The sequence below is a fragment of the Lipotes vexillifer genome, unplaced genomic scaffold (assembly GCF_000442215.2).
Source record: "Lipotes vexillifer unplaced genomic scaffold, Lipotes_vexillifer_v1.1 scaffold718, whole genome shotgun sequence".
In the NCBI taxonomy this organism is placed as follows: Eukaryota; Metazoa; Chordata; class Mammalia; order Artiodactyla; family Lipotidae; genus Lipotes; species Lipotes vexillifer.
Window position 1 is genome coordinate 200,839 of NW_006770175.1, and position 21,956 is coordinate 222,794.

The 21,956-nt window shown below is 41.3% G+C and overlaps 1 pseudogene; it reads left to right on the forward strand.

Annotated features, from left to right (window-relative positions):
- Positions 1–15,180: 15,180 nt before the first annotated feature.
- LOC103076938 (histone-lysine N-methyltransferase SETD2 pseudogene) lies at positions 15,181–21,749 on the forward strand (annotated as a pseudogene).
- Positions 21,750–21,956: the final 207 nt, after the last annotated feature.

Genomic DNA, 21,956 nt, shown 5'->3' on the forward strand with positions numbered 1-21,956 from the left:
AGTTAATCATTAAGATGATGGTGATGATTATAATATGGCTAAATATTTTGAGTTATTAATATGTTATGGATAATTTAAAATAATTTTGTTATTTAATCTGCCCCCAAACCATGTAAGATAGGCATTATAATTATCCCCATTTCACAGAGGAGGAAACTGGAGCATACATAGAAATTAAGCAAATTGCCCAAGTTCACATAACTACTAGATCAGTCAGAGAGTGCTCAAACCCAAGGCATATGGCCCCAGAACTCATGCTTTTAAGTACTTGAAGAGGCTTGATTGATGCTTGTTGAATAAATAAATGGAGCATCTTTATTACAAAGGGTAAGAGCATCTAACCCAGGGTGGGAAGAGGTGGACTGGGGATGGCAGCCAGTAGAAAAATCATGCCAGTCAGAGGGGAGGCCATTAAAAAAATGCATGGAGAGAAAAAAAGCCATGGTAGGAAAGAAGCAGCAAGCATTCTGGCGTTGTTGAAGATGGGTACAATGTTGTTGTTAAAGAGATAAACCACGGCCATATCATGGAGGGCCTTATACTTTGTGAGTTGTCTGGGAAACCAGGACTATTGAAAGATCTGACAAGTATAAGAATTCTTATGAGGACAATGCGACAAAATATTTGAGAAAAGAGATGCTCTTAAAAATCTTAGCTATGCCCTAATAGTTGCCCACAACATTTTTTAAAATTCTTCCTTTGGCTTTGTATCTTTGCTGTTTCCTCTGCCTCTAGCATCCTTCTTCCTATTTTTCCTTACTCATTACTCCTGGGTTTTTGAAATGCAGCTCAAATGTTGTCTTCTCTAAGAAATTTCCTTTCTCTCCTTATCCCCAGTTTCTGAACTACACAGCACCTTGTCATAACATTTATGACATTTCATTGTAATTATTTGTTCACTTGCTTTTTCAGTCTTTTCTCTCTGGCTGTGGACACTTTGCAAGCCAGCATCATACTTCATTCTCTTGTCTATAAGTTTTTGGAGCAAGATAAGGAGTAAGTAAATGCTGTTTAATGAATCAATTGTTAATCTGATTTTTTAATCAATTTTTAATAATTGTTAATCTAATTTCAAATTTACAGTCACTTCACTATGATATTTGTATATAGCCTTGGTATAAGATATTCAAAATAACTTCCGTACATTATGTCTACCTCAAGACTACGCCTTATGATATCAAAAGGTCTACACAGTACAAAATAAAATTTCAATGGTAAGCAACTATATTGCAAGTGCATGGAACATCCCAATTCAGTTTGAACAATTTAGCACAGGAGAAAATAGTCAGCCCAGCCATCTAAGCTTTACTGACAAATCTCTTCTTTCTTCTTTCCAATAAAGGCTTATTTCTTGTCAAGACACTGCAGTTTAAAAAACCACCCTTCTCTTCTCCTTTTATTCAGCTCCCAATTGAGTTTACTCCTCAGTTCTCCTTAACTCAGTCAGTGAGAAATGTCTCCAAGGATCAGAATGATCTCAACTCATCTCCTGTGGTACTGATATCTTCCTGTGGTCATTCCCAACCATTTCTCCAGGTTGTTATTTATGTATTATCCACATTATTTATTCAGTGTTCAACAAATATTTACTCTAACTGTGCCAAGAACTGGAGATATGAAGTGGACAAGATACCTACAGACCCTACCCTCATAGAATGTACACTCTCTCGGGTAATTACATAGATGGGAGAAATATAGTGCCACAAGGGCAGAGACAAGGGCACTTTGCCCCATATTTATCTGTCAGGGAAAGTTCTAGCAACTGAATAATAAATTCAAATGAGTTAGGAGAAGGGAAGGAATGAGATGATAGGTTTGGGAAGAAAATGTAAGCAAAAACAACCAATGCTTGAAGGTTCAGAGGTGGATAAGCGTTGGCAAAATGAGAAACTGAGGATAGCTGCAGTATCTAGAGCACAGATGAATTTAGAGAGACAAGAGTAGAGGCTCAAGAGGTAGCCAGGCCAGAATACTCTGAGCTTTATATGCCAGATTAAGGGATTTGGTCTTTGCCTTATTGCAACCACAGCGCAGGATTTAATCTGGATTTGACAGTTCAATTTTTGTTTAAGAAAAATCACTCTGGCCTCCCTCCAGAGATAGGATTGGAGAGGGACAAAACTGAGGCAGAGATACCAGTGAAGAGGCTATGGTAGTGATACAAATCAAAAATTTTTATTCACTAAAGTTATGTTCATAAAGATGGACAGGGCTTCCCTGGTGGCGCAGTGGTTGAGAGTCCGCCTACTGATGCAGGGGACACGAGTTCGTGCCCCGGTCCGGGAAGATCCCGCATGCTGCGGAACATCTGGGTCCGTGAGCCATGGCCACTGAGCCTGCGCGTCTGGGACCTGTGCTCCGCAACGGGAGAGGCCACAACAGTGAGAGGCCTGCGTACCGCAAAAAAAAAAAAAAAATGGACAAAATAGATCAAATGGCAGATATTTCATATATAGAACACACTGGAACTGGTGAATAATTGGGAGTGAAGAATGACAGAGAGGGGCTGGGGATGATGCTCTGGACCCCAATAAAATCTCTCCTGTCTGGTTGCCCCAGTCCAATCTGAATCTTCTCCCTTCTGGGTTTTTGGAGATACCTAACATGGTCTCCTCATTTGGTTTGTGTGCTAAATTCCATGCTTTCACTATAGTTATCTGCGTATGTATATATTGCTAATTCAGCCCTTAAAATCATATGAAATATGATAAGGACTATGGTTGGATTTATTGGTTATGCTTATTTTCTCTGTACTAGGATATTTAAAAACCTCTCTTTGTGCTGGTCACTTCCTCTGTGAAGCCAGCCCTCATTCTCCTGACAGACATTCCTCTAACCTCCCTCATTACATTTTGCTGCAATTGTCTGTGTCCCCACTAGATTATAAGGTTTTAAGGGATGATTTCTCTTTATCTTTACATGGTCATTGCCTATAAGAGTGCTGGAGAAATTGGTGCAAATTTAATATGCATTAGTTGATTTAATATATTACTTTGTTTCCTTGGTATTGCCACTGCAGTTTAGAAAAACTTTTTTCCTGATACTGTGAGGAGCTCTGCTAGAGCAAATAGCTGCCCTATGTCTCTTAAGTCTATTAAGCATTTGTATTAATTTAAAATGAGAAAAACCATCAGGGGAAATATTCCTAAATTGTTTCCCCAGCTATTTATTGTGCATGCTGATGGAACCAATAATAAGAAGGGCAATGGGTATGAGTAGGTTATGGTTTCCTAATGTGCACACACAAATCAGATAACTCAATATAGACCATTTATAATGTCCTTCACTTTGTGTGCAGGCATTGACAATCAGAAACTAAAGCTGAAAGGCAATGATTCATTCAAAGTAGATCTGACATCCAAACCTTTCCTGAGGTGCTCATCTACATAACTGTATGTGTTATTCGTTTTCTCTCTCAGTCACTCCTCACTCTCTACCATGAAAATCCCACGATAGTCCATTGGCCATCATGGCCCCCAAAGCCTAAAAATCAGAGCTGGGGGGAGAGAGAACAACACAACTAAAAACACCCTGATAGCAGCATTCACATCTTCATGTCATTTCCTACCAGGCTGGCCTTCCACTTATGTCTGGGTGCCAGTTCTATCAAACTTCTGTCTTTCCTCAATTTTTAGCAGTGTGGATAATTTATTGCATCTAGGATGATAGAAAACCAGCTTTATACATCATTCAGCTTGCAAAAGATGTGTAGCTTCAGTTCCTTAATGGTGTCATTTTGGCTGAATGCTATTAACAGATTACCCCTGCCTAGGGCAGTGGAGCATGTGCGGCAGAAAGATAACCTTGTGTTCATAATTTAATATTAACTGTTTTCTCCATAGTACCTCTTTCCAGTACATTAACAACAAACCAATATGGCCTTGTCCCCTGCGGTTGTATTCTTCAGTGAAAAAAAATGGATTACATGATAGCAAGTTCCTGAAGATTTCCAATGATGTATTACAAATCACTCAACACTCACTCTGCAGAAATGAAAAATAAACAGGTTTAGATTCAATCAAATTTAATTCCTCCAATTTAGCCTTACCACACTTCAAAGGGTGATCTTATTAATGTCTTGGAGAACAAATTTAACAGTCATTTTTCCTCATTTTATACGAAAGATTTCAGTTGTATTCAACATATAGTGAGATCAAGAAACTATTTTATTTTATTTTTTTTAGCAACTACTCTGCCACAGTTTGATATAAAAGTGTAAGCCATTTACAGAAAACTCTTTATGGAATTTCTATCCTATTCCATTCCCAGGAGCTAAATTTATATTCTGCATTAGCTATCATAGCACTAGAGTATTAGTCTTCTCCCTTTGCAAGCAGTTCAGGGCAGTCCGAGGCCCTATCACTCTCCACCACTCACATCCACAGGCATTATGAGTTTATCTCATCTTCTGCAGCAAGTACCAGGCCCAATTCATTCCTTTAGGCTACTTTACTAATAACCTATTCCTTATCAGGGCCTCTCCACCTCAGCTTGTGATCAAAGACCCAATTAATGGAATGGAGAAAGGTGAAGCATTCAAATAATGGAGACAGCTGTTTTTCTCTGTTAGAGAAAATCCATTTGTATTGTTATCACACACACAAGTTCTGCAGCTCCCATTTAATTCAGTCTCCCTCTATTTCTGCTGATGATAAAAAAAGTCACAATGAACTCTGAAGAGAATGGCAGAAACATCATCGTGTTTCAACTCAGTCTGGGAGTTATCAACTTGAAAGTGAAAATACAAGCAGATAAGGGGAAAAAATGTCCAACGAAGACCATATCAAAAAAAATTTTAAGTTTTTCAAGCAGCATTCTCTATTCATCATTCTGATTTTTTTGCTCATTTTCTGCCCTCTACTGTATTGCCCAACTGTCTACCTCAGTAAAGCAGAGGCTGATAATATCTTGAGTTCCACATCAGTTGAAAACTAATTAAAGGCAGAGAGTAATCACAATTGGTTGGTGGGGACTTTTTTATGAACTTCATGCACTTATGAGCCCAGGAACTGACTTGAAGTTGGATATTTCTCCACAAGTCACATCATTTTCCCCTAAACTGGATTATTTTTCCTTTTTTTTTTTTTTTTTTGCGATACACAGGCCTCTCACTGTTGTGGCCTCTCCCATTGCAGAGCACAGGCTCCAGACGCGCAGGCTCAGTGGCCATGGCTCAGGCCCAGCCGCTCTGTGGCATGTGGGATCTTCCCAGACCGGGGCACGAACCCATGTCCCCTGCATCAGCAGGCGGACTCTCAACCACTGCGCCACCAGGGAAGCCCCCTAAACTTGAATTTTAAACAGTTTATTTTTTTTCCCTGTGCTCAAGGACATGGATACTTTTCTTAACTGAGCCCGAACATGAAAAGATTATACAATTCTTAAACACAAAGTATGACCATGACCCTATCATGCCTCTGCTAAGAAATTTTACTTGTCTGTAAATGCTCTGTCCCTTCCACCTGGCAATTGAGCACAAAAGACCTCTTGGTTTTAGAGTTAATGCTATGCTGCCTATATTTTCTCATAATAAAAGTCAATCAGTTTCAAAAGCTAGAAGAGAAACAACGATAGTCCTTCACTCTTACTTTGTGTGGAACATATTTCCTTGTAAGGGTCTAAATCCAGGATTGTTTGTGGTTTTGTCAAATAAGAAGAGAAACATGTACATTGTTTTCTCTCCCCTCAGGAGAATTCTCTTGGAAAGCAAGAATGAGAATCATGTATTTGAATTCCTGCCTGAACACATATAACTGAACACATGTTTACAAAATAAACATGTACAAAGCTATAGTATATGCAATGAACAGAGACAGCAAAACCTTAAAGGACTATATTTCCAGGCTGATAGCACACAGGGGATTCCAGGATGTGTGTGAAGCTGAGTGGGAAAACAAGCATTATGCATTTGCATGTAAGATGAACATATAAAAAAGATTTTACAAAATAAAGAATATGGACCGGTAAACAAGTCAGGTTTTTCCATCATTTTTCCTTGACTTCAACCTTTAGAAACAAAATTTTTTAATTGGCTTTTTACTTCTGTATTAGAATAAAGCAAACCTTTTATTTGCATGTCATAGATCCTTATATCCTTTACTTAATGTTGAACCTAGAGCAAAGAAATATGAAATAAAAACAAATTGCAGGACTTTCAAGATGGCAGAGGACTAAGACGTGGAGATCAACTTTCTCCCAACAAATACCTCAAAAATACATCTACATGTGGAACAACTCTTACAGAACACCTACTGAATGTAGGCATAAGGCCTCAGACTTCCCAAAAGGCAAGAAACACCCCCACGTACCTGGGTAGGGCAAAAGAATAAAGAAAAAACAGATACAAAAGAATAGGGATGGGACCTGCACCACTGGGAGGGAGCTGTGAAGGAGGAAAAGTTTCCACAGACTAGGAAGCCCCTTTGTGGGCAGAGACTGCGGGTGGCGGAGAGGAAAAGCTTCGAGCAACGGAGGAGAGCGCAGCCACAGGGGCGCGGAGGGCAAAGCGGAGAGATTCCCGCACAGAGGATCGGTGCCGACCGGCACTCACCAGCCCGAGAGGCTTGTCTGCTCACGCGCTGGGGCAGGCGGGGCCTGGGAGCTGAGGCTCAGGCTTTGGTTGGAGCGCAGGGAGAGGACTGGCAGTGTGAACACAGCCTGAAGGGGTTAGTGCGCCACGTCTAGCCGGGAGGGAGACAGGGAAAAAGTCTGGACCTGCCTAAGACGCAAGAGACTTCTTCTTCCCTCTTTGTCTCCTGGTGCGCGAGGAGAGGGGATTAAGAGCGCTGCTTAAAAGAGCTCCAGAGACTGGCGCAAGCTGCAGCTATCAGCACGGACACCAGAGACCGGCATGAGACGCTAAGACCGCTGCTGCCGCCACTAAGAAGCATGTGTGCGAGCACAGGTCACTATCCGCATACCCCCTCTTGGGAACCTGTGCAGCCCACCACTGCCAGGGTCCCGTGATCCAGGGACAACATACCCGGGAGAACGCACGGTGCGCCTCAGGCTGGTGCAACGTCATGCCAGCCTCTGCCGCTGCAGGCTTGCCCCACATGTGTGCCCCTCCCTCCCCCCGGCCTGAGTGAGCCAGAGCCCCCAAATCAGTGGCTCCTTTAACCCCGTCCTCTCTGAGTGAAGAACAGACGCCCTCCGGCGACCTACACGCAGAGGCGGGGCCAGATCCAAAACTGAGTCCAGGGAGCTGTGCGAACAAAGAAGAGAAAGGGAAATCTCTCCCAGCAGCCTCAGGAGCAGCAGATTAAAGCTCCACAATCAACTTGATGTACCTGCATCTTGGAATACCTGAATAGACAACGAATCATCCCAAATTGAGGAGGTGGACTTTGAGAGCAAGATATATTATTTTTTTCCCTTTTCTTGCTTTTGTGAGTGTGTATGTGTATGCTTCTGTGTGAGATTTTGTCTATATAGCACTGCTTTCACCATTTGTCCTAGGCTTCTGTCCGTCTGTTTTTTGTTTTCTTACTTAAAAATTTTCTTTTTCTTAATATTTATTTTTTTATTTTATTAATTTTATTTTATTTCATCTCACTTTATTTTATTTTATCCTCTTTCTTTCTACTTTTTCCCCCTTTTATTCTGAGCCGTGTGGATGAAAGCCTCTTGGCGCTGCAACTAGGAGTCAGTGCTGTGCCTCTGAGGTGGGAGAGCCAACTTCAGGACACTTGTCCACAAGAGACCTCCCAGCTCCACATAATATCAAGTGGCGAAAATCTCCCAGAGATCTCCATCTCGACACCAACACCCAGCTTCACTCAAAGACCAGCAAACTACAGTGCTGGACATCCTATGCCAAACAACTAGCAAGACAGGAACACAACCCCACCCATTAGCAGAGAGGCTGCCTAAAATCATAATAAGGCCACAGACACCCCAAAACACATCACCAGAGATGGACCTGCCCACCAGAAAGACAAGATCCAGCCTCATCCACCAGAACACAGGCACTAATCCCCACCACCGGGAAGCCCACACAACCCACTGAACCAACATTAGCCACTGGAGACAGACACCAAAAACAATAGGAAATACGGACCTGCAACTTGCAAAAAGGAGACCCCAAACACAGTAAGATAAGCAAAATGAGAAGACAGAAAAACACACAACAGATGAAAGAGCAAGATAAAAACCCACCAGACCTAACAAATGAAAAGGAAATAGGCAGTCTACCTGAAAAAGAATTTAGAAAAATGATAGTAAAGATGATACAAAATCTTGGAAATAGAATAAAGAAAATGCAAGAAACATTGAACAAGGACCTAGAAGAAGTAAAGAGGAATAAGCAATGATGAGCAACACAATAAATGAAATTAAAAATACTCTAGAAGGGATCAATAGCAGAATAACGGTGGCAGATGAACGGATAAGTGACCTGAAAGATAAAATAGTGGAAATAACTATTGCAGAGCAGAATAAAGAAAAAAGAATGAAAAGAACTGGGGACAGTCTCAGAGACATCTGGGACAATATTAAACGCACCAACATTCGAAGTATAGGGGTCCCAGAAGCAGAAGAAAAAAAGAAAGGGACTGAGAAAATATTTGAAGAGATGATAGTTGAAAACTTCCCTAATATAGGAAAGGAAATAGTTAATCAAGTCCAGGAAGCATAGAGAGTCCCATACAGGATAAATCCAAGGAGAAACACGCCAAGACACATGTTAATCAAACTATCAAAAATTAAATACAAAGAAAACATATTAAAAGCAGCAAGGGAAAAACAACAAAGAACACACAAGGGAATCCCCATAAGGTTAAGAGCTGATCTTTCAGCAGAAACTCTGCAAGCCAGAAGGGAGTGGCAGGACATATTTAAAGTGATGAAGGAGAAAAACCTACAACCAAGACCACTCTACCCAGCAAGGATCTCATTCAGATTTGATGAAGAAATTAAAACCTTTACAGACAAGGAAAAGCTGAGAGAGTTCAGCACCACCAAACCAGCTTTACAACAAATGCTAAAGGAACTTCTCTAGGCAAGATACAAAAGAGAAGGAAAAGACCTACAATAACAGACCCAAAACAATTAAGAAAATGGGAATAGGAACATACATATCGATGATTACCTTAATAGTAATTAGATTAAATGCTCCCACCAAAAGACACAGACTGGCTGAATTTATACAAAAACAAGGCCCATATATATGCTGTCTACAAGAGACCCACTTCAGACCTAGGGACACATACAGACTGAAAGTAAGGGGATAGAAAAAGATATTCCATACAAATGGAAATCAAAAGAAAGCTGGAGTAGCAATTCTCATATCAGACAAAATAGACTTTAAAATAATTTTTAAAGAGATTAGATCACTCCCTAACACCATACACAAAAATAATCTCAAAATGGATTAAAGACCTAAATGTAAGACCAGACACTATAGGCAGAACACTCTATTACCTAAATCACAGCAAGATCCTTTTTGACCCACCTTCTAGAGAAATGGAAATAAAAACAAAAATAAACAAATGGAACCTAATGAAACTTCAAAGCTTTTGCACAGCAAAGGAAACCATAAACAAGACCAAAAGACAACCCTCAGAATGAGAGAAAATATTTGCAAGTGAAGCAACTGACAAAGGATTAATCTCCAAAATTTATAAGCAGCTCATGCAGCTCAATAATAAAAAAAAAAAAAACCCAATCCAACAATGGGCAGAAGACCAAAAGAGACATTTCTCCAAAGAAGATATGCAGAGTGCCAACAAACACATGAAAGAATGCTCAACATCATTAATCATTAGAGAAATACAAATCAAAACTACAATGAGATATCATCTCACACCAATCAGAATGGCCATCATCAAGAAATCTAGAAACGATAAATGCCAGAGAGGGTGTGGAGAAAAGGGAACACTCTTGCACTGTTGGTGGGAATGTAAATTGATACAGCCACTGTGGAGAACAGTATGGAAGTTCCTTAAAAAATTACAAATAAAACTACCATATGACCCAGCAATCCCACTACTGGGCATATACCCTGAGAAAACCATAATTCAAAAAGTGTCATGTACCAAAATGTTCATTGCAGCTCTATTTACAATATCCCGGAGATGGAAACAACCTAAGTGTCCTTCATCAGATGAATGGATAAAGAAGATGTGGCACATATATACAATGGAATATTACTCAGCCATAAAAAGAAATGACATTGAGCTATTTGTAATGAGGTGGATAGACCTAGAGTCTGTCATACAGAGTGAAGTAAGTCAGAAAGAGAAAGACAAATACCATATGCTTACACATATATATGGAATTTAAGGGAAAAAAATGTCATGAAGAACCCAGGGTTAAGACAGGAATAAAGACACAGATCTACTAGAGAATGGACTTGAGGATATGGCGAAGGGGAAAGGGAAGCTGTGACAAAGTGAGAGAGAGGCATGGACACATATACACTACCAAACATAAGGTAGATAGCTAGTGGGAAGCAGCCGCATAGCACAGGGACATCAGCTCGGTGCTTTGTGACCTCCTGGAGGGGTGGGATAGGGAGGGTGGGAGGGAGGGAGACGCAAGAGGGAAGAGATATAGGAACATATGTATATGTATAACTGATTCACTTTGTTATAAAGCAGAAACTAACGCACCATTGTAAAGCAATTATACTCCAATAAAGATGTTAAATATATATATATATATATACATATATACAAGCAGCTCATGCAGCTCAGTATCAGAAAAACAAACAACCCAATCCAAAAATGGGCAGAAGACCTAAATAGACATTTCACCAAGGAAGACATACAGATGGCCAACAAACACATGAAAGCATGCTCAACATCACTAATCACTAGAGAAAGGCAAATCGAAACCACAATGAGGTATCACCTCACACTGGTCAGAATGGCCATCATCAAAAAATCTACAAGCAATAAATGCTGGAGGGGGTGTGGAGAAAAGGGAACCCTCTTGCACTGTTGGTTGGAGTGTAAATTGATACAACCACTATGGAGAACAGTATGGAGCTTCCTTAAAAAACTAAAAATAGAACTATCATACGACCCAGCAATCCCACTACTGGGCATATACCCTAAGAAAACCATAATTCAAAAAGAGACATGTACCACAACGTTCACTGCCGCACTATTTACAATAGCCAAGACATGGAAGCAACCTAAGTGTCCATCGACAGATGAATGGATAAAGAAGATGTAGGACATATATACAGTGGAATATTATAGCCATAAAAAGAAACAAAATTGAGTTATTTGTAGTGAGGTGGATGGACCTAGAGTCTGTCATACAGAGTGAAGTAAGTCAGAAAGAGGAAAACAAATACCATATGCTAACACGTATATATGGAATCTTAAAAAAAAAAAAATGGTTCTGATGAACCTAGGGGCAAGACAGGAGCAAATACACAGAGGTGGAGAATGGACTTGAGGACATGGGGAGGGGGAAAGGGAAGCTGGGACGAAGTGAGAGAGTGGCATGCACATATATACACTACCAAATGTAAAATAGATAGTTAGTGGGAAGCAGCCGCATAGCACAGGGAGATCAGCTCGGTGCTTTGTGACCACCTAGAGGGTGGGATAGGGAGGGGAGGGAGGCTCAAGAGGGAAGGGATATGGGGATACATGTATACATATAGCTGATTCACTTTGTTATACAGCAGAAACTAAAGCAACATTGTAAAGCAATTATACTCCAATAAAGATGTAAAAATTTAAAAGAGTACGTAGCTCATAGGATTAAATGAATTAATTCAAGTAAAGCTCTTAGCACAGTTCCTGGACCAATAGACATTAGCAGGAGCCAGATCTTATAGGCCATGATGAGGGGTTCAGATTGTATGAGAGACAGTTCTAGTGGTAGTATGGAGAAACAAGTAGAAGACAGACAAGAAGCAGGGATACTAGCTAGAGAGCTTTTGCAAATATTCGGTCAAGAGCTGGTGATAGAGCATGGACCTGGTTAACGGATTTGGAGGTAGCTCAAGTTTGGAGGAAACTAGAACAGGGTTCATGGAGGGAAAATATTTAAGCTGAGCCTTGAAGGAAGATATTTCCAAGGGAACCTTAGAAAAAAGCACAGATGACATGTCTTGAGCAGTGAATAGTCAATGTGGTAATGGAAAAAGAAATGGAAGAGGCAGTTGAAAGATTGAGACCAGAAAGATGAGTACTTTCAGAGCCTTACTTAATCTGTTTATTTGATGCATAAAAGGGCAGTGAGAAAAATTAATAGAACAGAAAGAAATGGCTATGTCTTAGGAGTGACAGAGGAAGACCAATCAGATAGGAGGATCAAAGAAAAAGGGGTTATCAACCATGTAAATAGTTTGGTAGGATGAAGATTAATGCCACTGATAACTTGAGGCAGATTCAGATTGTAGTGGCTGAAGACAGATTGCAAAGCAACTAAGAAGGTGGGGAAAACTGCAAGTCTTCCTTTCACTACAGGCTCTTTCTTGGATTTCAGCAGTTAAAGGTAAAGAACTTTAGCTTGAAAAAAGTACTAGGAGTCTAGGAAGGAGTGGAAGTGGTGGAGGCTGACAAAGGGAAAAGCGTAACATGACTGTAGGAGAATGCTTGAAGATTAAGATGCAGGGCAAGAGAAAAAGAAAAAGAAAAAAAAAAAAAGCTGCTTGAGCTCTGTACCAGAGAATGAACATAAGGTACAGTGTGATCCAAGACAATGATGGAAACCATGCTTTGTGAAAAGAAGGCTATCAAGCTTCAAAATGTGTTTTTGCCATGGCAATTTTAGAGACTCATGTTTTTATATAAACACCACACTAAAGAAGGAATATCACAAGTGACTTCATGAATCATCAGAATGAGGATTTGCTCTTGAATGTGAACACTTTACTGAATGTAAAATCCTCTAGATAAAGTTTCACTTTTGTAGCAAGGTCTCTTTGATTATAAGATCACTTATAGAATTTAAATCATTTCACATTATTTTACCTTTTTATTTTCTAAAAATGTGTTAGGGGGCTTCCCTGGTCGCGCAGTGGTTGAGAGTCCACCTGCCAATGCAGGGGACACAGGTTCGTGACCCGGTCTAGGAAGATCCCACATGCCGTGGAGCGGCTGGGCCCGTGAGCCATGGCCGCTGAGCCTGTACAACCGGAGCCTGTGCTCCGCAACGGGAGAGGTCACAACAGTGAAAGGCCCACGTAACACACACACACACACACACACACACACACACAAAGTGTTAGGTAACATGCAGAAAATATGTGAATTTTGGGGCTACCTAAAGTTTTAAATTTCTTTGAGTAAATAGGAAATAGACTCTGGAAGTACCTATAATGAATACCTGTTATATGGCTGCCCAGTATCTATTTTTCTTCCTTCTTGGAGTAATAGCCTGAATTTCTTTTCAGTACCTACCCCGTCCCTCCATTCTCACCGTTGTGATTTAGATGGAAAATGGGCCTCACCTGCCCCAGAGAAAGGCCCTGATTCATAGAGCCAATCTGAATGTGCCATCTCTGAATGTTTTGGAATTGGCACGATTACCTGAGTTGGTCCAATCAGTGACTCTTAGACACTTTTGCTGAATATATGATATAGATTTTCTTTGTTTCACAAAAAGGATTCATGTAATTCTTAGAGTTCCTCAAAGTCAGTTTAGGATTATGAACTGGGAGGTGGGGGGGAGGGAGGGAGTTTGTCCAAAAACAGTCAACACCAGGGAAGTGACAGTTAAAAATTGAAAGAAACTAGGTTCTAAGTCACATTATGTGAGCTTCTAGTCTCACTCCTAGCAACATGTATCTCTGTAGTTTCAAAGGAAGTTAATTGGTTCACTTTATGTAAGCCATTCTCAGTTGGGTTTTTCTATTACTTGCTGTACTTGAAAGCTTCCTAGGTGACAGAATCTGTGATCGAGACCTTAAAGCCTATGTGTCACTTTTCCATCAGCTGTCAGTATGTTAGTGAACTCGTCTATGGAAATAGATGTCACTTTTATGAAAAGTCAGCATTTTGGGACCCTTATGTATGTTGTATAGGTTCTTTAAAACGTTTAGTTTTACAGAGAAACTTTTTTTTCTTATAATAAAGATATTCAACTCACCATGAAAAGCATAAGAGACTTAGAAAATAACTAAAACCTGCTTATAGTTGAAGGCCCAACTACACAAAAGTTGGATTTGAAGGTTGTCCCTTATCTATTTTCTGACAGCAAATATTGCAGGATTGTTTGTTTATATTAATGTAAGTTGCAATATATGTTAATTATGAATAGAACAAGCTTAGAAAGTGATAAAACCAATTCACACTCAACTTGTCAAAAGAAATAGAAATAAGCTTCTTCCCTTAAGTGAAGCATGTTAACCTCTTCCCCACCGAGGTTCTAAAGTAATTCATAAGTAGACAAGAGGCATGTGGAACGTGATGTATTATCTTTATTACTAATAACCCTCATTCTCTAATTTCAGCCTTATATCTGTGTAAAAGAGGGCTTCCTTACACCGATCCCCATAATGATACAGACATACGCATCCAGCCACAGACAGCACTGGACTCGGACTATTTTGCCGCCTGCCCTTGTAAGACTTATGGAGAAATGGGGCCCAATGCATGCTTTCTGTGAGCAGCTTATTCCCAAAGAGAGGGGAGAAAGTGCTACTCATGCTCACTTCTTTGTCCCAAACTCAAGCAAGTCATCACACCTCTACCAATCTAGGTCCAACCAGGAGACAGAATACGGTAAATTTAACCAGAATTGTTAAGCTATAATAGAGTGAAATAAATACAATTACCCCTCTGTATCCACGGGTTCTGCACCCCAGATTCAACCAACCGTAAATTGAATTGCAGTAGATTGAATCCTCGGATGCAGAATCCTCCAATGTGGAGCCCCGGGGTACTGAGGGCAGACTGTACTACTCCATTTTATATAAGAGACTTCAGCAATTGCAGGGGACTGGGAGGGCAGGGGGAACCTTAGAAACAATTCCTTGCTCATGCTGAGGGATGACTGCATGTTGAGAACTCTTAACAGTACCCTAGGGCAGAGGGAGAGTACCCAAGGAAAGGCAAGCTTGGAAGAGGATCTCCCTCTGGCATTCATACCTCTGATGGAATAAAATTTAAAGGCAGGACAAAAAAAATTAAACACAGAATTCTGTTCGGGCCTTCTGCTTCCCTAATGTCCAGTGTGCATCTGCATTACACATTAAGCAGAGCTCCTCAATCTTCACGATCTAAAACAGAGAGAGATGATAAATATTTTAGCTACTCAAAACTTGAAAGAGATACTCGTTATATATCTTCTCGCTGTAGATCAGAGAGAGAGCGAAGGCAGAGCAGGTCTCGTTTTAGATCTGACAGAGGTTCTAGAACTACTTCATCCTATTCTTGGTCAGAACGATCCCATTATGACGACTCTCATTATGATGGTCGTTACCATAGGAGTTCCCCTTATCGAGAGAGGGCACGCTAGTCTCGGCCATATACAGATAACAGGTCAAGACAAAGTTCTGACTCGGATGGTTAGTATAACAAGACATACTCAAGGCGCACCTCATCTCCTCCTTGCTCTTACGGAGACCTAAGGACGCCATCCTCCTATTCTAAATCTGATGGAGACTGTAAAACTGAGTCCTCTTACTTAGAGATGGGAAAAAAAGAGGAAAGGATTCTTCAAAATTAGAAGGAGAATCCAAAAGGACTTCAGAAAATGAAGCAATGAAAAGATGTTATTCCGACGCGGGTCATCATATTCCAAGCACGGTAAGAGTGCTTCCCGTTATAAATCTGCCCCTTCAAAACCTGCACCGAAGTCTGATAAATTTAAAAATTCTTTATGTTGTACAGAATTGAATGAGGAAATCAAACAGTCTCATTCTTTTAGTTTACAGACTCCTTGTTCAAAAGGTAGTGAATTAAGAGTGATTAGTAAAGTTCCTGAAAGAGAGAAGATTGGGTCTCCATCTCCATTAAATTGATTAAATGATTCACCTACTTTTAAAAAGCTAGATGAATCACCTGTTTTTAAGACTGAATTTATAGGACATGATAGCCATGATAGTATTACGGAATTAGACTCTTTATGTAAAGTGAAAAATGATCAATTAAGAAGTTATTGTCCCACCGAATTTAATATAAACGGATCTCCTGGGGCAGAATCTGATTTGGCAACATTTTGCACTTCTAAACGTGACACTGTTTTGATGTCTTCTGATGATAGTGTGACTGGATCAGAGGTATCCTCTTTGGTCAAAACGTGCATGCTTTCATCAAATGGATTTCAAAACATTAATAGATGTAAAGAAAAAGACTTGGATGATACTCGCATGCAGCATAGTAAGTCAGAAAGCCCATTTAGAGAAACAGAACCTTCAGTGTCGCCACACCAGGATCAACTCATATCTTTGCCAGTTATGACTATAGATTATTCCAAAACAATAGTTAAAGAACCAGTTGATGTGAGAGTTTCTTGCTGTAAAACCAAAGATTCAGATATATACTGTACTTCAAACGACAACAGCCCTTCTTTGTGTCATTCCGGAGCTGAAAATACTGAGCCTTTAGTAACGAAGATTTATTCAAATAGCTTTATGAATGTGCATTTGAAATCAAAAACAGTTATATGTGATAATGGAAGTCTGACAGATCAGCACTCAAAATTTGCATGTGGAGAATATAAGCAGAGTGTTGGTAGTACTAGTTCAGTTTCTGTTAATCATTTTGATGATTTATATCCACCTACAGGGAGCTCATGTATTGCTTCATCTCTTCAGAGTCTTCCACCAGGGACAAACATAGACAGTTTAACTCTCTTGCAATGTGGAGAGAATACATCTCCAGTTTTGGATGCTGTGCTGAAGAGTAAAATCTCAGAGTTTTTAAAGCATGCAGAGAAAGAAATAATAGAAGTAGCTAGTGGCCTTCCTGATTCAGGAAGAGGATTTGCTTCCTGGGAAAACAGGCATAATAATGGACAATCTGGGAAATGTGTGCAAGAGGCTCAAGAAAAAGGGAACTCCATACTGCCTGATAGAAGAGGAAAACCAGAAATCTCTTTAGATGAAGAAGGTGGATGAGGACATGCATGTACTTCTGATGACTCAGAAGTTGTATTTTCTTCTTGTGATTTGAATTTAATCATGGAGGACAGTGATGGTGTAACATATACCTTAAAATATGACAGTAGTGGTCATGCCTCAGAGATTGTATCCACTGTCCATGAAGATTATTCTGGTTCTTCCGAAAGTTCAATTGATGAAAGCGATTTGGAAGATACAGATTCTGATGACAGCAGTATTCCAAGAAACTGTCTTCAGTCTGTTGTGGTTGTGCCAAAGAATTCTACTTTGCCCATGGAAGAAACAAGTCCTTGTTCTTCTCGGAGCAGTCAAAGTTACAGACACTATTCTGACCACTGGGAAGATGAGCGATTGGAGCCAAGGAGGCATTCATATGAGGAAAAATTTGAGAGTATAGCAAGTAAAGCCTGTCCTCAAACTGAGAAGTTCTTCTTTCATAAAGCAACAGAGAAGAATTCAGAAATCTCTTTTACACAGCCCAGCCAAAAACAGATAATCACCTGTCTGAAATTGCTAATCCTCAGAGTGATGGGGTTGATAGTACAAGTCATACAGACATAAAATCTGACCCTCTAGGTCATCCAAATTCTGAGGAAGCAGTGAAAGCCAAAATAACTTCTAGGCAGCAAGAAGAGCTGCCAGTTTATTCTTCTGATGATTTTGAAGATGTCTCAAGTAAGTCTCGGCAACAGACCACTTTCCCTAACAGACCAGATAGTAGACTGGGAAAAACAGAGTCAAATTTTTCTTCTTGTGAGATCTCCCAAGTGGATGGTTTCCGTTCATCATCAGAAGAGCTCAGAAATCTAGGGTGGGACTTCTCTTAACAAGAAAAGCCTACTACCACATATCAGCAAGCTGACAGCAGCTATGGAGCCTGTGGTGGACACAAGTATTAGCAAAGTGCAGAACAGTATAGTGGGACAGGTAATTACTGGCAAGGCAATGGCTACTGGGATCCAAGATCAGCAGGTAGACCACCTGGAACTGGGGTTGTGTATGAGCGAATTCAAGGGCAGGTACCAGATTCCTTAACAGATGACCATGAAGAGGAGGAGAATTGGGATCAACGTGGAGGATCTCACTTTTCAGGCCAGTCCAATTTTTTTCTGTCCCTTCAGAAGGACAAGGGGTAAGTGCAACACCTGAAATAAGCAGCAATTCCATTAAGGACTCTTTAGCTGTGAATGAGGAGAAAGATCTTTTGAAAAACTTAGAAAAAAATGATATGAAAGATAGAGGGCCTCTTAGAAAAAGGAGACAGGAATTGGAGAGTGATTCTGAAAGTGATGGTGAGCTTCAGGACAGAAAGAAAGTTAGAGTGGAGGTAGAGCAGGGAGAGACAGCAGTCCCTCTAGGCTCAGCATTTTTTGGGCCTTCGTGTGTCATGGAGGACTTCAGGGACCCAGAGTGGTGGAAGGAGTGTGCCAAACAAGGGAAGATGCCTTGTTACTTTGATCTGATTGAAGAAAATGTTTATTTAACAGAAAGAAAGAAGACTAAATCCCATCGGGATATTAAGCGAATGAAGTGTGTGTGTACACCTCTTTCTAAAGATGAAAGAGCTCAAGGTGAAATAGCATGTGGGGAAGATTGTCTTAATCATCTCCTCATGATTGAATGTTCTTCTCGTTGTCCAAATGGTGATTATTGTTCCAATAGACGGTTTCAAAGAAAACAGCATGCAGATGTGGAAGTCATACTCACAGAAAAGAAAGGCTGGGGCTTGAGAGCTGCTAAAGACCTTCCTTCGAACACCTTTGTCCTGGAATATTATGGAGAGATACTTGATCGTAAAGAGTTTAAAGCCCGGGTAAAGGAGTATGCATGAAACGAAAACATCCACTACTATTTCATGGCCCTGAAGAATGATGAGATAATAGATGCTACTCAGAAAGGAAATTGCTCCCCGTTCATGAATCACAGCTGTGAACCAAACTGTGAGACTCATAAATGGACTGTGAATGGACAACTGAGAGTTGGAATTTTTACAACCAAACTGGTTCCTTCAGGCTCAGAGTTAACATTTGACTATCAGTTCCAAAGATATGGCAAGGAAGCACAGAGATGCTTCTGTGGGTTGGCTAATTGCTGGGGTTACCTGGGAGGAGAGAAGAGTCAGCATCAGAGCAGCAGGAGGGGAAATGAAGAAAGAACGATCTCAGAAGGATTCAGTGGGTGGAGAGCTAGAAGCTCTGATGGAGAATGGTGAGGGTCTCTCTGATAAAAAACAGGTGCTCAGCTTACCCTGGCTAATGGTTAGAATTGAAACTTTGGAACAGAAACTTACCTGTCTCAAGCTCATACAGAACACACATTCACAGTCTTGCCTGAAGTCCTTTCTGGAACATCATGGGCTGCCTTTGTTGTGGATCTGGATGGCAGAACTATGTGATGGCCGGGAAAATAAACAGAAGCTTCAGGAAGAGATTATAAAGACTTTGGAACATTTACCTATTCCTACTAAAAATATGTTGGAGGAAAGCAAAGTACTTCCTATTATTCAACTTTGGTCTCAAACCAAGACTGCTGTCCCTCAGCTGAGTGAAGGAGATGGGTATTCTAGCGAGAATACATCATGTGCTCACACACCACTCAACACACCTGATCCTTCTACCAAGCTGAACATGGAAGCTGACACAGACACCCCCAAGAAGCTAATGTTTCGCAGAATTAAAATTATAAGTGAAAATGGCACGGACAGTGCGATCTCTGATGCTACCAGCGAGCTAGAAGGCAAGGATGGCAAAGAGGACCTTGACCAGTTAGAAAACTTCCCTATGGAAGAAGAGGAACAACAGCAACTCACACAACAGCTGCCTGACTCTAAGGTTGATAGTGAAATTGCTGTGGAGGTCATTAAGCTACCCACATCTGAACCAGAGGCTGACACTGAAATAGAGCTTAAAGAGAGCAATGGCACAAAACTAGACGAATCTATTGCTGAGGAAACACCATCCCAAGATGAAGAGGAGGGTGTACCTGATGTGGAGAGTGAGAAGAGCCAGGAACAGCCACATAAAACAGTAGATATAAGTGATTTGGCCACCAAGCTCCTGGACAGTTGGAAAAACCTAAAGTAGGTATATCGAATTCCAAAGAAAAGGCAAACTGAAAAGGAGAGCACAATAACCGAACGAGGAAGGGATGCTGTTGGCTTCAGAGATCAAACAGTTGCCCCAAAGACTCCTAACAGGTCAAGAGAGAGAGAGAGACCCAGACAAACAAACACAAAATAAAGAGAAAAGGAAACGAAGGGACTCCCTCTCATCACCTTCTTCTGCCTATGAGCGGGGAACAAAAAGGCCAGGTGGCAGGTATGATACACCAACTTCTAAAAAGAAAGTACGAATTAAAGATCGCAATCAATTTTCTACAGAGGAGTGTAGAAAATTGTTTGAGCAGGAGGTAGCTCAGAGGGAGGCTCAAAAACAACAGCAGCAGATGCAGAACCTGGGAATGATGTCTCCACTGCCCTATGACTCTCTTGGCTACCATGCCCCTCATCACCCCTTGGCTGGCTACCCACCAGGTTACCCCATGCAGGCCTATGTGGATCCCAGCAATCCTAATGCTGGTAAGGTGCTCCTCCCCACACCCAGCATGGATCCTGTGTGTTCTCCTTCTCCTTATGATTATTCTCAGCCCTTGGTGGGACATTCTACAGAACCCCTTGCTGCCCCTCCACCTGTGCCAGTGGTGCCACATGTGGCAGCCCCTGTGGAAGTTTCCAGTTCACAGTATGTGGCCAAAAGTGATGGTGTGGTACACCAAGACCCCAGTGTCACCGCCCTGCCAGTGACAGCCCCAGGCCCAGTCCAGGGACAGAATTATGGTGTTTGGGATTCAAACCAAAAGTCCATGAGTGTACAGCAGCAGTACTCTCTTGCACAGTCTCAAGCAACCATATATTATCAAGGACAAGCTGGTCCAACTGTCTATGGTGTGATGTCACCCTATTCACAGACAACTCCACCAATTGTACAGAGTTATGCCCAGCCAAGTCTTCAGTACATCCAGGGACAACAGATTTGCACTGCTCACCCACAAGGAGTGGTGGTACAGCCAGCCACAGCTGTGACTACAATAGTTACACAAGGGCAGCCTCAGAACTTACAGCCACCTGAAACGGTTGTGACAAATAACCTCTTGGATTTACCACCCCCATCTCCTCCCAAACCAAAAACCATTGTCTTACCTCCCAACTGGAAGACAGCCCGAGACCCAGAAGGGAAGATTTACTACTACCATGTGATCACAAGGCAGACTCAGTGGGATCCTCCTACTTGGGAAAGCCCAGGAGATGATGCCAGCCTTGAGCATGAAGCTGAGATGGACCTGGGAACCCCAACATATGATGAAACTCTCATGAAGACCTCAATAAAGCCTAAGACAGCAGAAGCAGATGCCCCCAGTCAGCTGGCTAAGAAAAGCAAAGAAGTATTCAGAAAAGAGATGTCCCAGTTCATCGTCCAGTGCCTGAACCCTTACTGGAAAGCTGACTGCAAAGTGGGAAGAATTATCACAACTGAAGGTTTCAAACACTTAGCTCGCAAGCTGACTCACGGCGCTATGAATAAGGAGCTGAAGTACTGTAAGTACCCCGAGGACCTGGAGTGCAATGAGAATGTGAGACACAAAACCAAGGAGTACATTAAGAAGTACAACGCAGAGGTTTGGGGCTGTTTACAAACCCAAACGGGACACTGAATTAGAGTGACCTTCAGGGCCAGGGTGGGAGGATAGGCAAGCTGGTAGGAGAGACTCTGGGGAGAAGAAATCCCGTGGGCCCTCTTTCCCCACTCCACTCTCAGGGCTGTGCTACTGATGACACATCACCCTGGGGAATTCAAACCTGCAGAATGAGCTTACAAAAATGAGCTCCATCTACAACAAGCAGTCCCTGATTGTGAGCTGTTGGTAGAGG